We start from the raw sequence: 23,261 nt of genomic DNA on the forward strand, positions 1-23,261 counted from the left end.
AACCAATTTTGCTGAGGCTAGACTATACCTTGGATGATAATGTTACCTGGACACTTGCCCAGGGGTGAGAGCAGACAAGTTCTCCATACCTCTCCCATCCCTTCAATTTGAGTACAGTCCAGGAGCAGAATATGCAAAACTGTGTCTAGTTGAAAACATAGATAATGGACAGAAATGCAAACAGGGTCGTAATATATGAAATACAGAAATGAAAGTTTGGAGACGGCCTTGGGAATGTCCTGGGGCAGTGTGACAGCCTTCTATTATAAGCCAGCCCATCTTTCAAGACCTGCAAAATAAGCTGTTCATTTGGAAGGAGCTGTTTGAAAAACCAAGGGGTATGGCATTGTGCCTTTATGAGGAAATGAATGTACTCTTAAGAATACCCTCACCTTTTTTAATAGTGTATATTGCATGGGCTGTTCTGTTCTTCAGGAAAGATGATTAACAGCCCCCATCCATCACACTGTGCAGTTTGGTACATCCGAGTAGCAGAGAGCTTATAAAATATACTTGGCAATAAGTCACAAAAACATTCGTATTTTTAATAACATTTTTGAAGGAGAAAAATCTGTTTTTCAATAAATTCTGGCATGGCTTCCCTCTAGATTTTATTTCTCATTTAAAATTATCTTGGGGTCGATTTTTTTTCTGTTCATTGGCTTTTTACTGGTTTATGCCAAATATATTTCAGAGCCAATTGAAAAGAGGACTAGGGTATGAGCAGAGAATTCCAGATTTCCTTCTATTTCTGCTTTTGGTTGTGATGGAATTAACATCAATGTAGTCAGTTAAATTTCACTGAAATTTTATAGTCACTGTTACTCATGATCAGGTAAAATTACTTCTCAGCTCAACACCTTCCTATGTTACTGCCCTATATATTTGGTTTTTCTTTAGGAAATATTTCTATTTACTGCTGTGTAAGTTGTAGTCTTTTTAAATAAAATAATAGGTCGCTACCATTTTTAATGGTAGGATACTAAATTCATTATATTTAGTCACACCTGTTATTGGAAACTCCCTGTCCCTGCTTTTTTAAAAACACAATTTATAATTACAGTAAATAATTGCTCAGAGCCAACAAGTGGATGCCGTATGATACCTGCTGAGGGTGATGCTCATTGTAGAAAATCTCTCCCTGCTCCATTCCGAAGAGGTTGACACATTATTCCTAAGTGACAGGGCCTTCTTTGTTCAGGGTCAGATTCAAGTTCCTAATAAATATAAGTGGATTATGCTATCTAGGAAGTGAAAAAGGAACTTTTAGAAGTCTTTGAAATTCATTCTTATATCTGAAAGAAGAGATGAACTTAAACCCCATCTTTTATTCTTCATACCCCCGCCACCAGTTAACATTATACTAAGTCTACGAATATAATAACATACATGTTCCTGCCCAGAAAGAGGTCCTACAGGATTTTATAATGAGACATTTTTAAAGCAAGGAAAAAGTTACTAGATACACAAACCTTCAAAGCCAGTGAACGGGTACCCTGGTGGGAGACAGGTAAAGCTAACTCTCTTTTGTTTATTGTAATGGGAGGTGTCATGTACCAGCTGTTGGGATTTTCTTCTCTTCTAGCAAATAGAACTTTCATTCAATTAAACAAAATCCATGTTAAAATGTGGATGGCAGAATAGTGGAAAAGCCAGGCAAGGAGAAAGAAGGCCCTTAATCCACTAAATAAATACCTTTGGTGCTATTTAGTTAGATTTTGAGACTTCATGATTGTTTCTAAAATACTTTGTTGCTGAATCCTACATTTCTTTTAATTGGACATTTGAGAGATATTTTGAAGGAAAAATCAATAGGACTTTGCAATGGATTGCATACAGAGGGTGAGAGCAGGAGGCATAAATGATGGCTGCGTAAATGAGGGTTTCTTGCATCCTTGAATGAATGATAGTGGTAGTCAAGTAGCAGGCTAGTCTGACAATGAGAGGGGACTGGGTTTGGAGGAACATGATCTGGATGTTAGCTTTCAGGTATGGGGGGTGACTTGCAGTACCTGGAGACATCTCAATAGAGATATCACATGGGGAATTAGGTGTACAGACCAGGTGTACAGGTCTGGACTACATGGGAAGGGCCTGAGTAAAGATATAAATTGTGACTGTGTGGATATAGGAGTAATTTCAGTCATGAGTGTGAATGAGATTATTAAATGACTCATCAGCTGGTAAGAAGATGAGCCTGTGCAGAAGGTAGAGGAATAGCCCAGGAAGTGGGAGCAGGGGTGTCATGGCACCCAATGCAGGAGAGCGTTCAAGACCAGAGGAATTCACAACCCAGTCAATGAAACGTGTGTCTTTTGCATTAATTCACACACAGATATTGGCAACATCAGAATCTAAACTTTGTAGAAAATCAGCTGTGCTTTCAAAGGGAAGGATGTGTCCTGGCCAACTGGTGAATGTTTACCACCAGGACACAGCAGAAGCACTGCCGGCCTCTCCTTTCCATGAATCCTTTCTCCCTCACCCAGAATAATTTTGCTTTAACATCACCAGGTGGGACATGTATCTAGTTCATTGTGCCATTCTTTCTATCTTGTCTGGGATCATAATGATCTTCCCTTTTGTTGACAATTTCAGTAATGACAGGAAAACACTATTTTTGCTGAGGTATCCTGGTTTCCAGCAGTTTCCTGGGAGAAAGCATCAAACTCCCACAATAAAAAGTTACAGTCCAAATTTAATAAATGTATTTTTAAGAGATTGGTTTTTTGTGGGTTTTTTTTTTTTGTCTTTCATGAAGAAGCAGTGGGGCCTTTATTGAACTAATTCCAATGGTAGAACTCTTGATAGAGCAATGGTGGTTGAGTAGAATGAACATCCTTACCTCATGGAAGGTGCAGAGTGTGACACAATTAGTCAGATTGTAATCCTGAAAATCCACCACATAAGCACAAATAAATTCATAATAGTAGCAATTGCTGTTCATTGAAGCTTTTCAGTCCATGGCAAAAATAGACATTCAATAGATTGCAAGATATTTTCCCCAATATGCCAGTTTTGAAATTGAAAGTAAAAGACACTTACTGGTTATTTGGGAGGAGGGGTATGAGGTAAGACAAAATGTGAATATCTAAATAATTCACAGTTCATTAAGTAAATTTACTTTCCCCATGTATCAATAATTTCTATCACTGAAGATAGGACAGGTGCATATGCTCTGGATTCTGTTGGCAAGTTAAACTGTCTTACTCCCTGAGTCTTGCTTATGGTATAGGTATTCAGATTTTTAAACAATACGGACTTCTCTTCTGGCCTCAGAGCAGATGGCTGCCCGGAACTTGTGTGGCGATGTGTGCTGTTTGTACCTGAGGCTCTGGGCCCAGCTATCTCCCCTGCCCCAAGTTCAGCCACCCTTGTGGTTTTAGACATCATCTACACTGCACTGACTTCCAAATCTTTATCTCCAGCCCCTCTTTTTGCTTGAATTTTAGTAATTTTCTACTGGACACCTCTTCCTATATGTCCTACAGGCAGCCAAATTTCATGTGAAATGGAACTTGTAACTCCCTCCCTCTCTTAATGTGTTTCTCTCTAGTAGTCTTACAAAATCACCCAAGCAATGCATAAGAGTCCTTTCTCTCCCTCAGTACCCACAGCACATGAGGCCCTTTGTCCCATACGTATTTCTTCCTGAATACTGATTATAAAAAAATCAGTCCCCTTCTCTTAACTGTGCATGGACGGACCATCTCTCCCTGGCACATTTGCAGTAATCTCTTCAACTACTTTCCCTGCCTCCACACTGAAGTCACTGATTTTTCTAACACGTGGGTCCCATCACGGCACTTCCTATTTGAAATTCTCCAGTACCTTCCCTTGGCCTACTGAAGTTTCAACTTCTTAGCATGTCCTAGAAGTGGGCCTCCTACTGCTTAGTTAGCAACTTGTGTACACTCTACCCCCAGCTACACAAAACCATGTATCAGTGTTTGAGGAAGTCCGTGCCTCTGCTCCGCCACCCACAGCCACCTACATCCGTGCTTTCATCTTGGAGCTTCTGCTCCTTACTCAGGGTCCACCACAGATGTAATGTTGCCCCGATAGCTTCCTATGAGTTCAGGGCTAAACTTTTTCCTTTGTCTTTTTCCATGATATTGTATATGCACATAGTGAATGCATTTTTAATACATTTAATTAACATTTTAACATTTAAGAGGCAGTATAGGCTGGTGCTTTTTTTAAAAAAAAAAAAAGCAGAAGAGTTTTTATCTGTTTGAAACCTGATTTCACCATGAGCTGTGAAACTCGAGTTCTTTGACCTCTCTGAACCTCATTTACTCATCTGTAAAATGAGACTCTAGTAGTGCCTACCTCAAAGGGTTGTCATAATTATCTGAGATAACCTAAATAAAGCACTTGGAACATTAAATGCAACACTGTGCCTGGTACACATTTATATTTGTAGTGGTGGTGATATTTCTCTTTCCTTTGAGATTGTCAGTTCTAATAACTGGTCCTTAGTAGAAGCTCAATAAATATTCCAAGAATAGATAATAAGTGTGTGAATTTACACTAGTTTAATCTTTGGGCCCAAAGATTAAAATAAAATCTATTCTAAGACATGATATTATTGCAATCAGAGGGATAAAATGATGGGGTGGGTATCTTAAAATTTGGATGAGCAAAATGTAATAACTTCTAAACTTATCCTGAAATGTGAGAAATTCGGGTTATGATTTTTATGGTCAGTCACTCTGTTTTCATTCAGCAAAGCCTGGGAAATATTTCAACAAAGAAACATGGACTGGCCTCACCCTTTGGCTCTGAGCGTTTGGTCTCCACCTTTAATCTGACCATCACTGCCATTGGCTGGTGTTTCCATCAGACCCTGTTTAATGTGCCATAAATTATATTAGGTTACACAATTTTGTACATTTGGAGGAAAGTAATTTTGAAAGAGTTTAATTCTTCTGGTATTTCTAACTGATTTGCTTGCCTTTTGCCATGCCCTATAAACTAATATAATCCCCTGTCAGATGCTGAAACTCTGTGATCTTCAGATTTAAAAATAAAAGGCCAGTTTTTATTTTCCAGGAAAAAAAACATACAAAATGTTCTGGTGAAGCTTACCTCATGAACTTAACATATTTACAAGGAATAGTGAAACTTAAGAAATAACCTTGAACTAAAAAAAAGTCCACTAAGGATACTAAGAAAAAAGACCATTAAAAGTACATTTTCTAATAATGCTGTTGGAGTTGATAAGCAGAAGAGTCTTCTGAGGAAATAATGGAACGTCCTGAGCCTTAGCATCAGTGTGTAATCTGTGGTGCAGACGCTTCCACAGCGTGGGGCGGGCACAGGTGACATGGTGAGAAGTACGACACAGGAGACACTGGGGCCCACGGCCAGTTCACCTTCTCTGAAGATTCACGTTCACGGAATGAAAACCCTGGTTCAGCTGAGATGGAGTGCAGCCAAGCGTCTCCTTTCCAACACCGCGATTCCACGATTAGCCAGCCAGAAGCAGTACTCTAAATACCTATCCAGTTGGGCTAATGGGGACTGAACCTTTAAGTCTAGAGCAATCAAGACATCTCGAGATTTCCACTGGGTGAAACGCGAGAGTCGACCTTTTTTGCGATCTACAGTAGTGATTAGAGCACAGATTCCAGAGCCAGACTGTCTGGGTTGTCTGAGGTCTTGCGGCTTCCTGGTTGTGACTTTGACTTAGTCCATTTCTTTAGGGCTCAGGTTCCTCATCAATAAACTGGAATGATTAATTACCTTTCTCAACAAGGTGGGGTAGAAATTAAGTGAGATCATGTGTTTGTAAAACTGTTCAATAGTTTCTGCAGAGTCAGAAGTGTAAGCTGATGTTTCTGTTGCCTTTCAGGATGAGTCAGCCATGACTTGGTCTCCAAACCTTCAGTGACCCCGAGTACCTCCTCATCCCCGGCCCTTTTTCACGTCAGTTGTGTTTACCAGCTACCCACTGAAGGTCAACACTTGGTTTTCTTTCGGGCTCTGCATACCTTTACCCAACTTGTTTTCTCTTTCCTTTGGTCCACTCTAAATGTTCTTTTTCCTGTGTTTCTTTAGTCAGTTCAGTCATTCTCCAGCTCTTGCTGCATCAGCACTCTGGGCTTCCTGTGGTTCTTGAAACCCAAAAGCCCATCTCTGCCCCAGGGCCTTTGCATGTGCCCTTCCCTGCGCCACAGCGCTCTTCCCCAGATAACACTTAACTCAGAAGCCTCCTCACCTAGTTTGTATTGCTGTCTCAACGTTAGGTCTTTCTTGACTGCTCTCTGCAATGTTACATCCCAGTCACACTCTTCTTCCACCTTCTCATGGATTTCCTCATAGCCTCTACCATTTATTACCTGACTATAGTATGGTGTTCATGCACAGATTTTTTTTTAATGAAAAAAACCTCAAAACAAAGCATATATAAACAGTGCCTTACCTGTTTTGATAGAAAATTATTACTGGGTTATCTGGGCTTTATATTTCAAAGAATTGACATAAGGTCCTTGTCAGTCCTGTGTATGTACCTTATCAGATATGCCCTGATCATTTTAAGAAGGTCCTAGCTGTTTTAAGGACAAACTAAAGTGAAAAAGGACATTTAAACTCAGAACTTAGTTATCTTGGAGTTTTTTCAAAATCCTCACCTGAAGTTCTGTTTATTGACTGTAGGGAGAGAGGAAAGGGGAGAGAAAGAGAAACATCGGTATGAGAGAGAAACATCAACTGGTTGCCTCCCATATGTGCCTTGACCTGGGCTCAAACCCACAACCTAGGTATGTGCCCAGATCAGGGATCCAACCTGCAAACTTTTGGTGTACAGGATGATGCTCCAAGCAACTGAGCCACCCAGCCAGAGCCATCTTGGCACTTTTAATACTAATTTTAGAACATAAGCAATACCTGTTTTGCACAGAACTGTGGAATGGGGACAAGGGTAAGCATCCTCAGAGTATTTGAAGTAGATGTCTTAAGCCAGGGAATGGAAGTTCATAGAAATTAAACAGTGAATACCATATAGAGCAGATAATCATTGCTTGTGTTTTTGACATCTTGATAGGGAATCAGGGTTAGAGCCACAGGTTTATTTACTTTGAAGGGAGTACTGGCCCTCAGACCATGGCTGCCCAAGGTGCAGGTGTCTTCCTGCTTCAAACATACTCTGAACCTCCCTTCAGAAAAGTTGTGTCCTCCCTGCTTGAGTATCTTCCTCACACAGGTGAACCCATGACTCTCCTTTCCCTGCTGCGTTTCCTCGGCCAGTTCTGCTGCAGAGGGAGCAGAGCCCTTCCAGAAGTCCCTCTTGAATTGGGCTCATGCTTATTTTAAGCTGAGACTTAGGTTGTTTTCATTAGTGGCCTGCTCTGCACCGTGACCAGTTTCCTTTGTGGCTCAGGCAGCCTAGCACACTGTCCTGCCTGGCAGTGAGTGACTGGCTACAGTAGCCGTGTTGCCAGCTTGCCATCCAGGATGGCCTGGCAGGCAGCCCTAGCAGCGAGGCAGGCTGGGTGGGACCTGCGCAGACCCGAAGGCACACCTGACGTAGGAAAGTAGACCCAGAGGGTCCAGGCAGACCTGACATGTGGGCTGTTGCCCCAGATACTCCCAGTTTGCCACAAGAACCAGCGATCTAGACTTAAGGTGAAACCTAAGTATTTGCAGCTAATTCAAGAACATGGTTTAAGCTGGTTGAGATGCATGGGCCACCAGCTTGTGGCCTTGGTTCTTGAAAACAGATTTTATCCTTATTCCAGAGCTCACTGTAACGGAAAGTATTCCAAATCATCATCCTACTTCTAGGACAAGGACAACGGATTTGGGCTAAGCAAGTGTGTGTGTTTGCACCCATGCCTGTGTATGTGTTTATAAGTATAAGTGTAAATACATACACTTCTGATCTTCTAGTAATTTTCCACCCACCAATAGCCACCTTTTCTTTTCCGAATATCCCATGGATTTGGGAGCTGAGACCACAAGCCTATCAGAGACTTAGAGACTGCAGGAAACACGACATAGCCATAGTAGGGCTGGTTTTAGTTCAAATGTACACCTACAGCAATCTCAAGTGTCTGGTAAATACTTACTGATTGAATGCCATTCTGTGTTTTAACCAAACGTGTTTATGGAAGGTAAGATATCTCACCTCTCACATATCCTCTTACAGTTTTGTAGTCTACTGCTTTGGCCTTTTAGACCTTAATCCTGTCCTCATTGCAACGTCCAAAGCAGCAAGCCACACCACTGACCCCCGGTTTTCCCCTCTCCCTGTGCTCCCTGGCTCCTCTCCCACCCCGTTCAGGTGCGCAAAGGTGGGTCATACAGCCATTCTTCTCCGCATGGCACCTCCCTGTGATCAGGCCATGCAAGGACACTCTGCTTTCATTTTGCTTTCCCTCTCAGCCCCTGTCCCTGTTCCCACTCTCTTCAGAGGTCACCACTGTAATGCATCGAATGCCACCTCAGATGTGTGTGTGTGCTTGAAAAACACAAATTTGCATGAATGAATTTTATAATACAAACGGCATTATGGAGTCTGGTTCTTCTCTTTCCCCACACCTCCAGCAGTCAGTGCTGATCTTAGAGCTACTGACTTTGCTGGACGTCAGTCTTATTTCTTCTTTCTGGCTGCCACATGGCACACCATCATATAAATGTAACACAGTTGATTCATCCCCGTAGTAATGATCACCCTCAGTTGCCTCCAGTTTCCAGATGTCCCAAATAGCGCTCTGATCCATGTCCTCCTTTGGCCTTGTGGGTGTGTTTGTGGGTTCCAGTCTCAGGGCTGTGGGGTGTGAGCACGCTTAGCTCCACCTGGTAGAGAAGGTTGCTCTCCAGGATGAGGGGACCAGTGCATCCTCCCAGCAGCTGGGACTGAACCTTGCTGTGTCCCCACATCTCCACGTGGCACTGTTTGACCTTCTAGCTCTAATCGGATAGCTGTGTCATTGTCATTCTAATTTGCATTTCTCTGATTACTAGTGAGATTGAACTTCTTATATATTGGGTTGGCCACAAAGTCCTTTTAGTTTTTTCCATAAAATAAAAGACACACTTTTCATATTCACCAGTAACTATTGGTTTGGATATTTTGATTATGTTGGGTATCTCCTGCATGGAATAATGTTGATTATTCTCAGTTAATGTCTCAACGTGATTGCTATCAACTTCAATTGGTCTACTTGACCATGGAGCATTGTCCAGTGAGAAATCTCCAGCATGAAATTTCTCAAACCACTTTTGACATTCAGTCAGTCACAGCACCTTCTCTGTACACTACACAAATCTTTTTTGCATTTCAGTTTCATTTTTACCTTTCTTGAAATAATAAAGGATAATATGCAAAAAAATTCATATTTTCTTCCATCTTCAATATTAAAATACCCACATAAAAATTCACCAATTTTGATAAGTTTTTTTTAATGCATGCTGATATGGCAGCTGTCACAATGCCATCTAACAATATTGTTTTGGATAAAGTTGAAGACAAGTAAGTACTACTAGAGCCATCTTATGGAAAAAAGATGAACTTTTTGGCCAGTCCAGTGTTTCTCAGCCATTAGAATTTGCCCTTCTTTGAACTGCCTGTACATACTTTAAGCACATTTTTCTATTGGGTTTTTTACCTTTTTTCTTGCTGATCTTTTGTATAGTCTGGATATGACTCCTTTGTTCGTTTTTAGAGATGACAAATATCTTCTGTCCATTTCATCTGTGGTGTTTTTGTTGTAAGCCAGTCCATCTGTGTATTTTTTATGACCTAAAAAAATCATGTTAGAAGAACCTTTCCTTATCCCAAGCTATCACAAATATTTTCCAGTAGCTATTTCTGTTAGCTTCACGGTTGTATTTCACATCTAGACCTTTACAGCATTTGAAGGGGAGGTTTTGGGGGATTCATTTTGTTTTTACAGTGGTGAGGGACTAGTCTAACACTTCCTCTCTGCAGTAATCTAGCTTTTACAATAGTATCCCCTAAATAATCCATCTGTTTCCCTCCCACTGGTATTGCTACCTCTCTCATTTAACAAGTTGCCACATACACATGGACCCATTCGAGGACCCTGATTCTGTTTCTAGAGCAGCACCCAGACTTGGGCCTCCTTGGGCACTAGAACCCCTAGAATATCAGGCACCCGGGGGATGGACTCAAGGAGTTTTCCATGTTGAACTTTAAAGCCAAAAGACCTTTAAATCTGATCTACCTCATGCTCTCGTTTTTATGTGGAGTCAAATTTAGATCATGCAAGGCTGTGACCGGGTCTACTCCCACGCAGCCCAGTGCCTTCCAAGTGACCCCAGGCCGCCTCCCTGCTCCCAGGACAAAGCAGGCTGTTTCTAGCCTCACTTTCTACCCCTGCATGTCACAGCTTTGTGACTTTGTTGAGTGACCTTGTTTAGTGACCAACTTTTTTGCTATTTAGGCTGATGGTTCTTCTTAACTACAGGATGCAGATGCTTTGTGTTTTTCCTCCTTCCCTCCCACCCTCCCTCCCTTCTTTTGTAGCAAAAGAGAATTTATTGGCACCAGTCTAGGAAGCAAGTGGGAATCAAGGCAGACTGGAGAGCAAAGATGACAGGAATGGTCTCTCAATGCTTTGTATTTTAATATATGCCTCAAAAAAATAATCTCACTGTTACTCCTTCCTAAATGCACTGTATTTAGATGCATTACAAGGATATGCTTCTCTGTGTGAAAATCCTTCTTTCTTTCTTCCGCTCAAGTGGAACAGAATAAAAAATTGTTCTGGAACAAAAAGAATTTGAAGAAGCCACTCAACTCCTTGCTCTCTCCCCATCCTCTGCCTAAAACAAACTCTGCCTAGGCACCTGCATCATTTCTTTCCTTAATACATTATGAATGTGTTAATTCATGTAATAGAAACAGAGGAACTCTAATCAGGGGTAACAAACAAAGGCAGAGAAATCAGACGTGAAGGGAAGCGGGGGGCTTGGTGACTGCTGCTTGCTGCCCAGTGACCAGTGAGGAATGAGGGCAGGGAGGCAGCCGGAGCGATCTCGCCCGTGTTCTCCAAGGTCACTGCATTCTCAGCAGTGCCCCAACAAAGGACTGCTTCTTCTAGAACACTAGATTAAACGTGCCAAAGGGAGAGTCATCTAGTTCTGTTTCTACTCATGTCTCAGATCTGCAAGCTTGGCCTTCGCTGCCTCCTCGTGTACCGCCTTGACCTCCACAGCGAGGCCTCAGCCCTTGAGAAGGCAGCAGGCACACACGCTGGACTGTGCCCTGTTTTCAGAACGGCGTAACTACAGGGATGCGTAGCGAGGCCTGTTGGGAGTGGGGCTGGGGGGTCGGAAGAGGACCAGCTCCGCCTGGGGGACGTTTGGTTAGGACGTGCTTTTCTGTTCTGTTGTCTGCCTCTGACCCAGGAGCTGTCATTTGGGAGTAAACTGAAATCCTTTGGTGAAATAATATATAGCACTTATGAATGGAATAATTTTTTTCACTCAAGGGCTCAAAAACCTTGTAGGCCTCCTAATATTAATCTTCATCTTTCTGCTGGGTGCTTTTTAAATTTTTTTAAATTTCCTTGTTATAGATGGGCAAAATGACCAAACAAAACCATTGAATACCTGACCCCTTGAACTCCTGACCCCCTCCGCTAGGTAGGTCATCTAGTGATACCTGAAAAGGAAGTAGCCACAGACAGTAGATGCCACATTTTGAGGCTTTTGTTCATGGTGAATGTTTGTCAGTCTTATTAAGACTGATTCATAAGAAGAACCAGTTTAGGTTTTCTTTGATGCACCTTCAGTGAAATCTGCCTCATAAACTTGGAAATGTTTTTCTTCCCAGCAATGTCTAACAGAGCTGTAGAGGAAAGCTCTTTCCAATTATAAAGAGGATTTATTTTTTTCTCTTTCTTTAAATGGGAAACTGTCCCTGGTATATGGGTGGAAAAAAGATTCCAAATGCTTGTCTGATGTGAAAGCATTCTCCCTTTTACTAAGCAACTTGCCCTTATGCCATAGAGGTTACGGATGAAAAATGATTGAAATCGCATGAATGGATCTTCCCATGCTGTGTCTGTGCTGCAGGCAGATGCCCCGAGTTGGTGGTGGGCATGTGGAAACTCAGAGCATTTCCACAAGCAATTTGAGAACAAGCCAGTACTTCAGACAGTCAGTAATGTATTTTAGAAAGAGACTCCTCATGTAAAGCAGTGGAAGTTGCAATGTATGTAGTCAGTTGATTGTAATATTCAGATACTTTGGGTAGCAGAGGCCTATTCTGTAACAAGAAGTCAACCTGTATGGCAGGCCAGGTTTTTGTAAAGCAAACATACTAAATATTTTGGGGATACCTCAGAGTAACTTTTTTAAAGCCTGCTCACCTGTTTGTTTCTCATATCCATTTTTGGCTTTTGAGGGGACCCCCTCCGTATTTGTATGTTTAAATAGACATGAATTTTTGAAGTGCTCTGTCTCAGTGCAAATTCTGAGCTCACACTTTTTGACATACGGTTTTTGTATTGGATGTTAATGTCTTTTCAAGAAAATCTTGCTGTGTGGGCTCTTTCATATCATTCTTCATTCAGCCATGGAGACACACTAAGCTTTTTAGTTTCTTCAGGCTGTATCACAAGGCATGGAAGAGGTCATTAGCTGGGGCTGCATACAGAATTTGAGATTATGGGTTATTCGATATGGAAAAGTGAATCTGAAACTCCTACAGGAGTTGCAGATGAGGCCAGGCTTACTCCTACTAAAGTGTACATATACAGACATACATACACGGCACATGTGTGCCCTGACCATAATTTCTCACACAGACACACGTGCACACATTTAAATTAGAGAGATTGTAGTTATTGGTTGAGCTAGTACTGACTCATGGAAAGGAAGGATTAAAAATGGGCCGTGTTTATGGGTTTTTGTTTATATATTTTGTAATAGAAATACAATACATGTGGTGGGTAGCCAGAGAGATGTCTTTACATTTATTTAAGGAAAAGTTCAAGTGGCAGTAAACTATGGACAACATCATTTATTTGGGGGAAAGCAGTAGTAATGATGCATTTTAATCTAGGCATCTGTGAGGCAAGAGAAGTTTAGGCAACAAAAATGATTTACAGACAAAGACGGGGCAGTGTAAATGAAGTTATAATGGAAGATAGTTTTGAAACTGAGTCATGATAAGTAAAAGCCTTGCCTTTCCATATCTGAAGCCTGTGTCCCAACCTAAAAAAACACTTCATCACCTTGCTATCAGTATTTGGAAAAGCCAGTGAACAAGGAAATGCAGTGTTTAATTATTCAGTAAATTAGTATCTTCTTAGTTGAAAACATGATGGTTTTAACCTGCTCTCTAACCCAGAGGCCATGGTGATTCTCGCCCAGGTAATATGAGTACTTTGTGTTTCTTGGAAAATGTTTCCAAAAGGAAAATCAAGGCTCTGTTCCATTTCACTGTTAAAATGGCGTTTTTAGGTTTTTTAAATTCATTGAGATTCCCATCATCAGCATCATCATTACTGATAATATAATTATCATCACCGCTAGATGGTGCGTGGGGAATTGGGGGCACCGAATATTATAGGAGTCATTCTCCTGGATGCTGTGCTATCACTAATTGGCTGTTCAGGGAATATAGAGATGTATCAGAGGGTGAAGGAAACGGGTGGTAACATTCGGTGGCCTTGTCTCAGTAATTAAAATTATGCCGCAGATAGTGGTAGAGATGGGCACGACGGGAGAGACAGCCCCGTCTCCCGTGTTTGTACCTGTAAATACACGTGCAGTTCTGAGGCAGGTAAACGGTGTCTACATAGCACAGTTGTCCTGTGTTGGAAGCAGGTATTCCTGAACTCAGAGTTGGAGAGGGTCTCTGCTTTTCTGGTAGAGCTGGGGTCAGAGACTCCCTTACTCAATCAACACCACAGTTTGTCTTGACCCGGGCCCCCCCGGCAGGCCCCCATCCCCTTAACTGCGTCGGGGTCCTGGCTTGTTCTCTCTGTGCAGCTGGCCCAGGAACGCCAGCAATGCAGTCAAAGTTCTGGCTTTGACAGGTGCCGTTTTCCGGGACCATCACTTCTTATTTTCTTCCTCTAGTGATTTTGGTAGACTTTAGGGAGTCTCTGCTGTCAGAAAGCGTACTAGCTCCTGGCTTCATGTATAACCTCTTGTGTCTGGCTTCCTCTGGACGAAAAATATAAGAGGAAAGAATTATGGATGGTTCAATTAAAGTAGTAATTGGGCAAAAACAACTCCTAACAAATTCAATTCTGGCAAATGCTTCTATGCTTTGATTATTATGTTGCTCGCATTTCTCCTGCTTAATTTTTTAAAATATGATATAATAGCTCAATTACAGGTTTCCCATTTCTCATTTGTCTTTCTAGCTGTAGTGCCTAGCACAGGGCCTGCTTACAGAACACAGTGGAAGTAAAAACAACAGATGAGAATGAATAACGGTCAAAAAGACATTTAAAAGTGTTTTGAATATGAAATGATTCCTTTCTATACAGAAGCATAATAAGCCGATAGTGTTTAGGTAAAATGCAAGGGAAAGCACAGATGTGAAGGGGCATTCATGAGGAGTACTGATGGTGTCAGTAAACAGCACGTTGAAGCAAATTTGACAGTTTTAGATGTTGTATCAAAGCTTTTGATTACACCAAATGTGGGTAGGTCACAAGTCACTTCGGCTATTTAAAACTAGCTGACACTCCCCCTTAGCTATGCTCTCAGAGTCATCAGTCAAAACAGGACTTGAAGATGTGTGGATGGAATTTCAGCACAGCCGGACACTGCTCGTGGTGGGAGGTTGAGTCAGTGGATGGTGGTGGTGGGTTTTGAAAAAACAAGGTTTATTAAGTGATTGTATCGATGTAATGGGTTGATAAAAGCCCTTTAATTCTTTAGACCTGAGAAATTTTAAATGTACCTTAAAGTCTTAGACCTCACAAAGGTGTTTGTACTCTAGAAGGACCATTACCTGGTCTAAACACCCACAGTAGAACATGCAGTAGTCTTAGTATAAAGCATATATTTTTAAGCTTTGATTAGCTAAAATGTACAACCAATACATCAAATTTTTGTTCAAGCTATCAGTGCGGTGGATAACTAACTTGATATATTTCTGTCCACTTTGTATCACCACTGGGTTCCTCCCAACAGGTAGCATACAGCTTCTGGCGCACAATAGGGGCTACGTAAACATTTTTGTGTGGATGAATCCAAACTACACACCCAGCAAATACAGTTTCCCCTACATAAACATGTGAAGGTGAACTCATTGCAAATTGTTCAATATGCAGATTAACCACATGGGTCTCTGGAGGTCAGGAAGCTAGAGCAGCGTGATGTATATCACGCACAGATTAAATTTTTTTCTAGCTTCATTTTGATTGGTAGCATCAAATCAGATACTAATGGACTTTTAATGGGTGAAGAGGATGTGTGTGTTATGCAACTTTTCATATCCAGCCCAGCAGCTGCCGAGAGCCTGATGCTACAGGCGGTTAACACATTTTTGTTGGGCGGTTGAAAAGGGGAAGGGAGGAATGCACTGGGCCATTAAGAATCCTTGCCCTTTCTGGTATCAAAAAGAAAAGCCTTGCTTGTAGTAGGAGGGAGTCGAATTTGTGAGTCAGAGGGACCCATTATCCGTATCTGCTGAAGGACTGTCAGATATGAAGTAAATTTAGAGACCTACTCGTCCCTTTAGCTATTCATCACTGGGGATTGGCTCTGGTGGCAGGCAGCCGTATTTTTAGAGAAGCGAATGATACGGAGTTTCTTCATGTACAGAACATTAGCTGATCCCATTACTCAAAGCTCCTCAAAAAGTCATAGCTGACACTTGACTGAGCTGCGGAGGAACAATAGACCTAAGGAACAAAATACTAAAATGCGTGATGAAAACATAGGTAGATTCAAGTTCCTCATCACCACAGTTAATCCAGTTTGGTGCTCCTCATTGTCAGTGGTATTAAAAACCTAATTTTCATAGGAATTGATTTTATGTGTGCCTCTTCACCCTATCATAGAGTGAAAAATAGGTTGATTTTCGTATTTTACACCACCCTCCTTTGAAATACATCTGACATTTATGCTGTAATGATTGGTGTGTGAAGACAAAGCACGAAGGACCTTTTTCCCTTTAGCAGTCAGCGTGGTGCTAGTATATTCTGGTTTCTGAAAGGCGAGTACAGGAAAATAGTAAGTAATTTTTTAAAAGGCCATCATCCTGTGGGATGGTATTAGTAATTTTGAAGATAAAATCCTTTTAATTAATGTATTTGAATCGCTTCTCTGCAAGAACTCTAGACCACAGAAATTTACAGATCACGCTTTCAGAAGAGCAAAAGACCAAGCCATGTGCAATTTTAACTGACAGTAAAAACTGGCCAGATCTTATCCAAAGTAGGTCTTTTCCACGTACATACTGAAGCTATGAGGTCATGGAAGCTGGGAGGACAACCAAAACCTGATGGCCAGGGCTGCAGGTCTCAAGCTGCATTGCACTGGTGGGGGCGGCAGTGACCACTTTGGCGGAAAGAGTTTCTTCCTTTGATCAATCCATGTAATTATTTGGTGAAATCAGTCAGCAGTTTTCCAAACCTCAGAGAGAGGAGAGACCCTAGGAGTCTGGGAAACAGGTTGGATATCCAATAGTGGTTGCTTTGCTTTTTAAAATCAGTGAGGAAAGAGGCCTGTATTTCTGTTGGTCATAATGGCAAGGAAAAGTATCAGGATTAGTTAAAAGGAACGTTTAATAAGATATCAGTGAGGTGATGTCTAACTTCATCAGTAAGTTGTTTATGTCAACTGGAGAAGAACACTCCACCTCACGGTAGAATAATGTATTCGTTCACTTGCCCAATGCTTACACAGCAGCTATTGTATAGCAGATATCATTCTAAATGCTTTACAAATGTTAACCCATTTAATTCACATGATAGTCACATGAGGTAGGTTGTTATTGCCCTCATTTTAAAGATAAGAAAACTTAGGCACAGAGACGTGAGAAACTTGTCCAGGATCACACAGCTAGTGATGGCAAAACTTGGGTTTGAAGCTGGGTGGTCTGGCTCAAGCCCATGACTATCCTGTTTCCTTCAAGCCTACCAGCCCTGGCTTGTAAACCACACAGTGACCAGTGATAGAGTTCCTCCCATTCCTTTGTATCACATCTCTCCCTTCACCTTTCTTCAAGGCCATTAAGAGATTCTATTGAATGTCAAATGGGCTGATTTAGAAGACCAGTCTGAGTTCTGACATTTAGTAGCTGTGTGACTTTGGAAGAGTCCCCTCTCTCAGTCACTTTTATTGACAAATGGGTAGAATGATGTAAATCTTATTGATGTCACAAAAGTCAAAATGTGCTGTAAGATGTAAAACACTGTAGAAACAGGTTAGGCATCGTGCAGAAAGACCCCTGGTTCTCTGGCGATGGCATCGTCCAAAGGGGCCTTGCTGTCTTCCTGCAGTTCCAGGTTTGCTGTCATTCCCTGCAGGTGCCCAGATGACCTCCTCCAAACCTGGGACTAATGTGAGGACATGCTGGACACTCATGATACATTCATGATAAAAAACAAAGACCACAGAGGTGACAGTATCATGAAATAAATGTGATCACTGCTCACATTAAAATGGAGAACGGAGTCTTCATTCTAGGTGATAAATAACACATTTGCTCAAATATTTTTAAAATGCATGACTCTCCAGACAGGATACCTTTGAGTGGCTCTTTCAGCTGACCCTGAGCGATGTGATACTGAACTTCCAACGCATCAGGCTTAGGTTGAATGGTATTCATCTTAGCTCCTCGTTCTGATCTTGTAAGAACTAACTCATGCATGCACAACATGATAGGCCATGTCACGCCTCACAGCCTTTTTCTGCGCTATCCTTTTATACATTTTTTATAAGGCACAATGTATTCAAAGCATTCTGCCTTGGAAGGCATTTTGCTCTAATGGTTGTGTAGAAGTGTTTACTCTCTGCTTCTATGTTTTTAAAAAACAAAAGGGTAATCAGAAGCATTTAATTGTCTTAGATGCTCTACAAATAGTAATTAAAAGCTTTCAGTTTTGCAGAAGTATAAGCATGTCTGTGAATTAAGTAAGGCCCTATGTCAAGCCTGATGTGAACAGCAGAGGTGATACAGTGTGGTAGTTAGTGCCGGACTGAGGGCTCCATGCCCCGCTGCATGATGAGTAAGCCCTATTTTAAATCACTATTGGTTCTTCAGCACTGTCTTCAGTGGTCCTGCTCCAAGGTGCAGTGTGCTGTTCTCAGGATGTCACCAGCTCTTGATTCTTGTTTTCATGGTAAGAGGCATGCTCAAAAAACCATGTCCATATCTTCCATTCCCAAAGTTTTAAGTGTCGATACCCAAGGATACGTTACTTCTATTGAAAGATTAGCATATTCAATACATAGTCCATAATGTCCCCATTTCATAGAGAGCAAAACTGAGACACAGCAGCCTTCAATTTTTACATGAGGTTATAGGTAGCCACTGGAAAAGTGGAAGTTGCTAACTTTTGGATTCTTGGCCTTCAGTTTTCCCGACCAATTCAATAGCCTCTCATTTGGGTGTCCAGGGAGATGTTAAACCACATAGATGTGTTAACTCATCCTATTCAAGGATGAGAAGATCAAAAGGCTGTCTGTTATTTTACAGCTCAGGAGTCACTTCTCTTGTCCTTGATTCGTCTGAGCAGGAGACAAGGAGGTCAGCAAACCCCGATTCTATTTTGGTCCTGACCAATGGCTGGTTGTTTGACCTTTCACAAGCCACTTAACTTCTCTGTCACTCTCTGTGAAATGAGGATGGAGGAGCCCTGGTGTCCTGCCTGTCGCAGAGGGTGACTTCATAAACAGAGGAGAGTGGAGGTGCTCAGACAATGGGCTGCTGGAGGCATTCCTGTGCCCCCATCCGGTTGACCACATACACAGGCAAGGCTGAAGCTACATGGGAACTAACAATTTCAGTGAGAAGATACGTCAGAAAGGCAGTGTCGTGTAACCTTGTCACCTGTCTCTTTGTATGAATGAAGGTATAATGGTCTGGAAGGTATGTCCCCCCCCCCCCCGAAACTTTACATATCTTAAGTAAACTTGAACAGACAAATTTGGTAGAGTTTGATAAAATAGAGCAATAGGTTCAGTTGGTGAAATTCAGGAGACATGCTTCCTAAAAGTCAGATTTTACTTGACTTCCTAAAAGTCAGTTTTTACTTGACAGACTACCATGTGTCTTCCTTAGGGAACAGTGGACGTCAGCCACCCACCTCCCCGCAAGCTAGGACATTTCCTGTGATTCAGGATTCAAGTCAACCAACATAATCTCTTGTGAAAGCATGTGACAAGCACTCTCTTCATGGGCTTTTTCATAGTGTCTTGAAATTTTTAAAAAATTGTTATGATACAGCCAATCAAATTTATGGTTTCCCCTAACAGAGTCTAAACATTAATAACTTAGTCTGTCAATATCAGGAGAAATGTCTTGTTCAGAAATGTCATGTTTGTACTATAAATCTTTAGGTCTCTTTATTGACCAAGTTCATGTATTTAATATTTAAAACCTTTTACAAATTATATTTTAGAATTCAAAACCCCATAAAGGAATGGATAAGTGATACAAATAGGTTTTTCATAGAAAAAAACATACAAATTTCTAATATACACATGGGAATACCTCCAGCCTCATTCAGTAATGATCATATATCTGCGTCCCTGTGGTGACCCACGCTATTTACTTGGCCATTGGATTTTTCTCTCCCTTTTTTTTTTTTTTTTTGGTTAAGGTATTTATGCAAAGTAGAATTCACCATTTTATGTGTGCAGCTTGATGCATTTTGGTCATCGTATATAATCTTGTAACACCATCACAGTCCATTTCATTCTTTTTTATGCTTCAGTTTCCCTGCCAGTTAATTTTCCTGACAAGTGCAGAACTGAGCTGGATGCAGGCACAGTGCTAATTCCACAGGTGAATGGAGAGGCTCATTCAAGCCAGCAAATGTCCTCTGAGCACCTGTTGTCTGTCAGACACCTTTTCCAGGTGCAGGGGTTACTGTCTTCAAGGAGTTTCTGTACAAGAGTATAGATACTTGCAGTTGGAAAGTATGCGTATTTTGTTGTTAACGTATACATCGATATAGAAACAGGTAACTGCTTATTAATGCCAGGGAGCACATATTCCACAAATAGTCTGTTTGTCAGGTGGCTAGACTGCCCACTTGCCTGTACTACCTGTTCAAGAGGAAGGAAAACTTTGCTGGATTTTGCTCTAGGTACTTCACTGACTCTAGTCACTAACATGACTTCATTTCTGATATTTCTATCATTGTTGGATAAGAGGGCATTTACCCAGAGAAAGTTAAACTTCAAGCTTATTTTATATTACTTAAACACACGTTAATCCCTACCACTTTAGAAATAAAAATTTACCTTTGAAGTTGAAATATTCAAGCACCTCCAAAGACCCACCTCCAAGTACCAGCTTCCACTCCAGGAGCTTCCTCACTCTTCGAAAGTCTGAAGGAAAATGGGAGAGCTCCACAGCCCTGAGACCTTGCGGAGCCCGTGCTTTTACCCTTCCTGCATCTGGGCCCTGATTCTTCCTCCTGCCCACCTCCCTTCCCCAGCCCTCCCAGCCCCTGCAGCTCGTCTGGTGCTGTGGGCCCTTGATTTCCTAGATTACTGTAAGAGGGCCATCGCAGGCCCTGCAGCACCACTAGAGATAACACTGAGCCTCTTACCAATACTTCACTGGTGCTCCTCTTTGAGGCCTGCAGTCCTTCAAGTGCAAAATTACTGCAGGTGCAGTTCAAACAGTGTGCGGATTGGCCAACCAGTGCCTCTCAAATCAACAGCTTTAACACGTGACCATTGGCAGATGTGCTGAGTGCTTGCAGGTAGCTGTGCAGCCTGTGAATGAGCCCAGAGCCAACAGTGTCCATGACCTAGACCCCAAGATGTGTTTCTGTCAGGTGCAGAAGTCACCCACATAGACCCTAGTCTGGCCTCAGAAGTTGATAAGTCTGCACAGTTGGACTTTCAACTAAATGCTATTTTGAAAATTCAAAAATAATAAAATCCACCCCCCCCCCCCGCCATTTCCAGGCATAGAAAACCAATTTCTCCCTTAATGGGTCCAATTATATGGTTGGTATAAAATTTTAAAGATCTGTCTCAGTGTTTTCTGAGGGTAGTCACTCTCTGTGAATATATAGTTCATGTTAGATGTCTGAGTATTTTTAGGTTGGCACTATTTGCATGAAAGATTAGGCAAAAAAAAAATTAGGCAAACTCTTCTAATGCCAACCGTTAAGCAGCATTTTCTCTTTTGCAACGAGCATCCTTATTTCCTTCCTCTCTGCTGTCCCTCTCTCCTTCTCTTTCTTCTTCCTTCCTTCCTCAGCAGATATGTAAGGCCTTACAAGTGTCAGGCTCTATGTTATGATGGACATACAACAATCAACAAGAACAAAGCTGGTTCATGTTCAAAGCAGCTTATGGTCGCATAGAGGAGGCAGACACTGGCCAGATCATTATGAAAATATGTACAAGTTCCCAAATCCGGAGAGTGCAGTGAAGAACACTTGCCCGTGCTGACAGGCTAATGTGTGTCCTTGGTGCCTTTGACTCGGGGGGGGGGGGGGGGGGGGTTTTGCCATGTGCTTGTGTCCAAATGAAGGGTGCCCCGTGGGGCTTTTTGCAGGCGCTGTTTTTTGGGAGGTCTTATTCTGAGTACATAGTGCCCAGTAAGCTAAGAGAAATAAACACTGTGATGACAGGAGAGAAAATATTTTTATGACTTTCATGGAAATTTCATGAAATTATTGTATCTTGGACACAATCATTTCATGGAAATTATTATGCTTTTTATTGAGGAAGTTGACTCCACAAGGAAGGGCTCATGCAGACTGAGGGTGGGGGATGGATAATTCATTCACATTTGCCAGATAACAGAATAGCCTGAAATGATGGCAGAGCATAAGGTCATTTTAAAGGCTCAGTGCACTTCAGATCCAGGTCGAGATACTCCAGGCAGTTCAGGTGTTTCTGGAAACTGACTTTGGTTTCTGTCCTGCCTTCCCTCATATTTTTCAAGAAGCCAATGAATGGAACATTCAGTTTTGAAACGCATAGCACTGTTGAGACCTGAAGCAGTGTTTTTTGAGAGTGGATCTTTGCAGTAAGCCCAAGGCTGGATATGTGGGTCCTTTCTGAATGTGACATCCCGTTGTCCCCAGTACTGAGGAAGAGAAGCATTGCTTTGCAGCCTTACTCAACTATTTTCTTTTTTGCAATAACAATGGCAACCATTAGAGTAATATAAACCACTTACTAATCAGTTTAGTAACCAAGGACATCTGCCTTACACAATATGGAGCCAAATTAAGAGGGCTTTTTGATGTTCAGAAATTGCCTGTAAGACAAAGTCAAAAAAACGAATGGTAAAATCAGTTGACTCTTTGTGTCAGTTTCTAACTAGCTGTACCCAGCTGTACCCTCCAAACACTGACTGCAGTAAACTACTGATTTGCTGCCATTCAGGTATCTTCAGAAAGTAGTCCCTTCAAAATACCATATGACCTCACCTTTAACTGGAACATAATCAACAAAAGAAAAAAACAAAATATAACCAGAGACATTGAAATTAAGAACAATCTAACAATAACGAGGGGGGAGGGGACAGTGGGGGGAAGGGTCTTCAGAAACAATTATAAAGGACACATGGACAAAAAAACAAGGGGGAGGGTGGAAGCAAGGGAGGGAGGTAGGTTTGCCTGGGGTGGTGGGGAAAATGCAGACAACTGTAATTGAACAACAATAAAATAATTTTAAAAAGAAAGAGAGGAGAGAGAGAGAGAGAGAGAAGTCCTTTCAGAGGTGGTATTCTAGAATCTTCCTAACTCTATAACCTGTAGGAGAGAGTGGGCCCCCCACTTCTCCCCTCTTCTTGGACTTGCTCCTTTGAAACCAGGGTGAACGGGCCTCTCAGAAACAAGCAGTGGTGGGACAAAAGCTCTCTCATGCACATTGGTTACAGCTTGAGTTGTGCACATCAAGTACTGATGAAGGCCAAGCCCGGTGGCTTACAAAATGTAATTTTTGTCTTCGGGAAACTTACTATCTTGGACACAAATACAGAAAGTTGTTTTTGAGTCTGAAATTGCTGGCAAAAAGTAAATAACTGATCTGCGGAACCGGGGGGCAGGGCCCCTGACCTATGTAGGGTAGGCCCTGGAGGGGCAGGGACAGCAGCTGTCCCCGTATCTGGGGCCAGA

General features: G+C 41.8%; 1 protein-coding gene and 1 long non-coding RNA gene across 13 annotated transcripts in view; one reads left to right on the plus strand and one right to left on the minus strand.

Annotated features, from left to right (window-relative positions):
- Positions 1–23,261, plus strand: part of CELF2 (CUGBP Elav-like family member 2) — a 501,843-nt gene that overhangs the window by 279,786 nt on the left and 198,796 nt on the right. The gene's annotated exons all lie outside the window — the stretch shown is intronic.
- On the minus strand, positions 9,410–21,792 carry LOC118500321. The gene is made up of 2 exons (XR_004902885.1): positions 19,213–21,792; positions 9,410–19,182 (listed from the first exon to the last, which is right to left on the minus strand). It is a non-coding gene; the product is annotated as an uncharacterized LOC118500321 (long non-coding RNA).

Source organism: Phyllostomus discolor, chromosome 1 (genome assembly GCF_004126475.2).
Source record: "Phyllostomus discolor isolate MPI-MPIP mPhyDis1 chromosome 1, mPhyDis1.pri.v3, whole genome shotgun sequence".
Lineage (NCBI taxonomy): Eukaryota > Metazoa > Chordata > Mammalia > Chiroptera > Phyllostomidae > Phyllostomus > Phyllostomus discolor.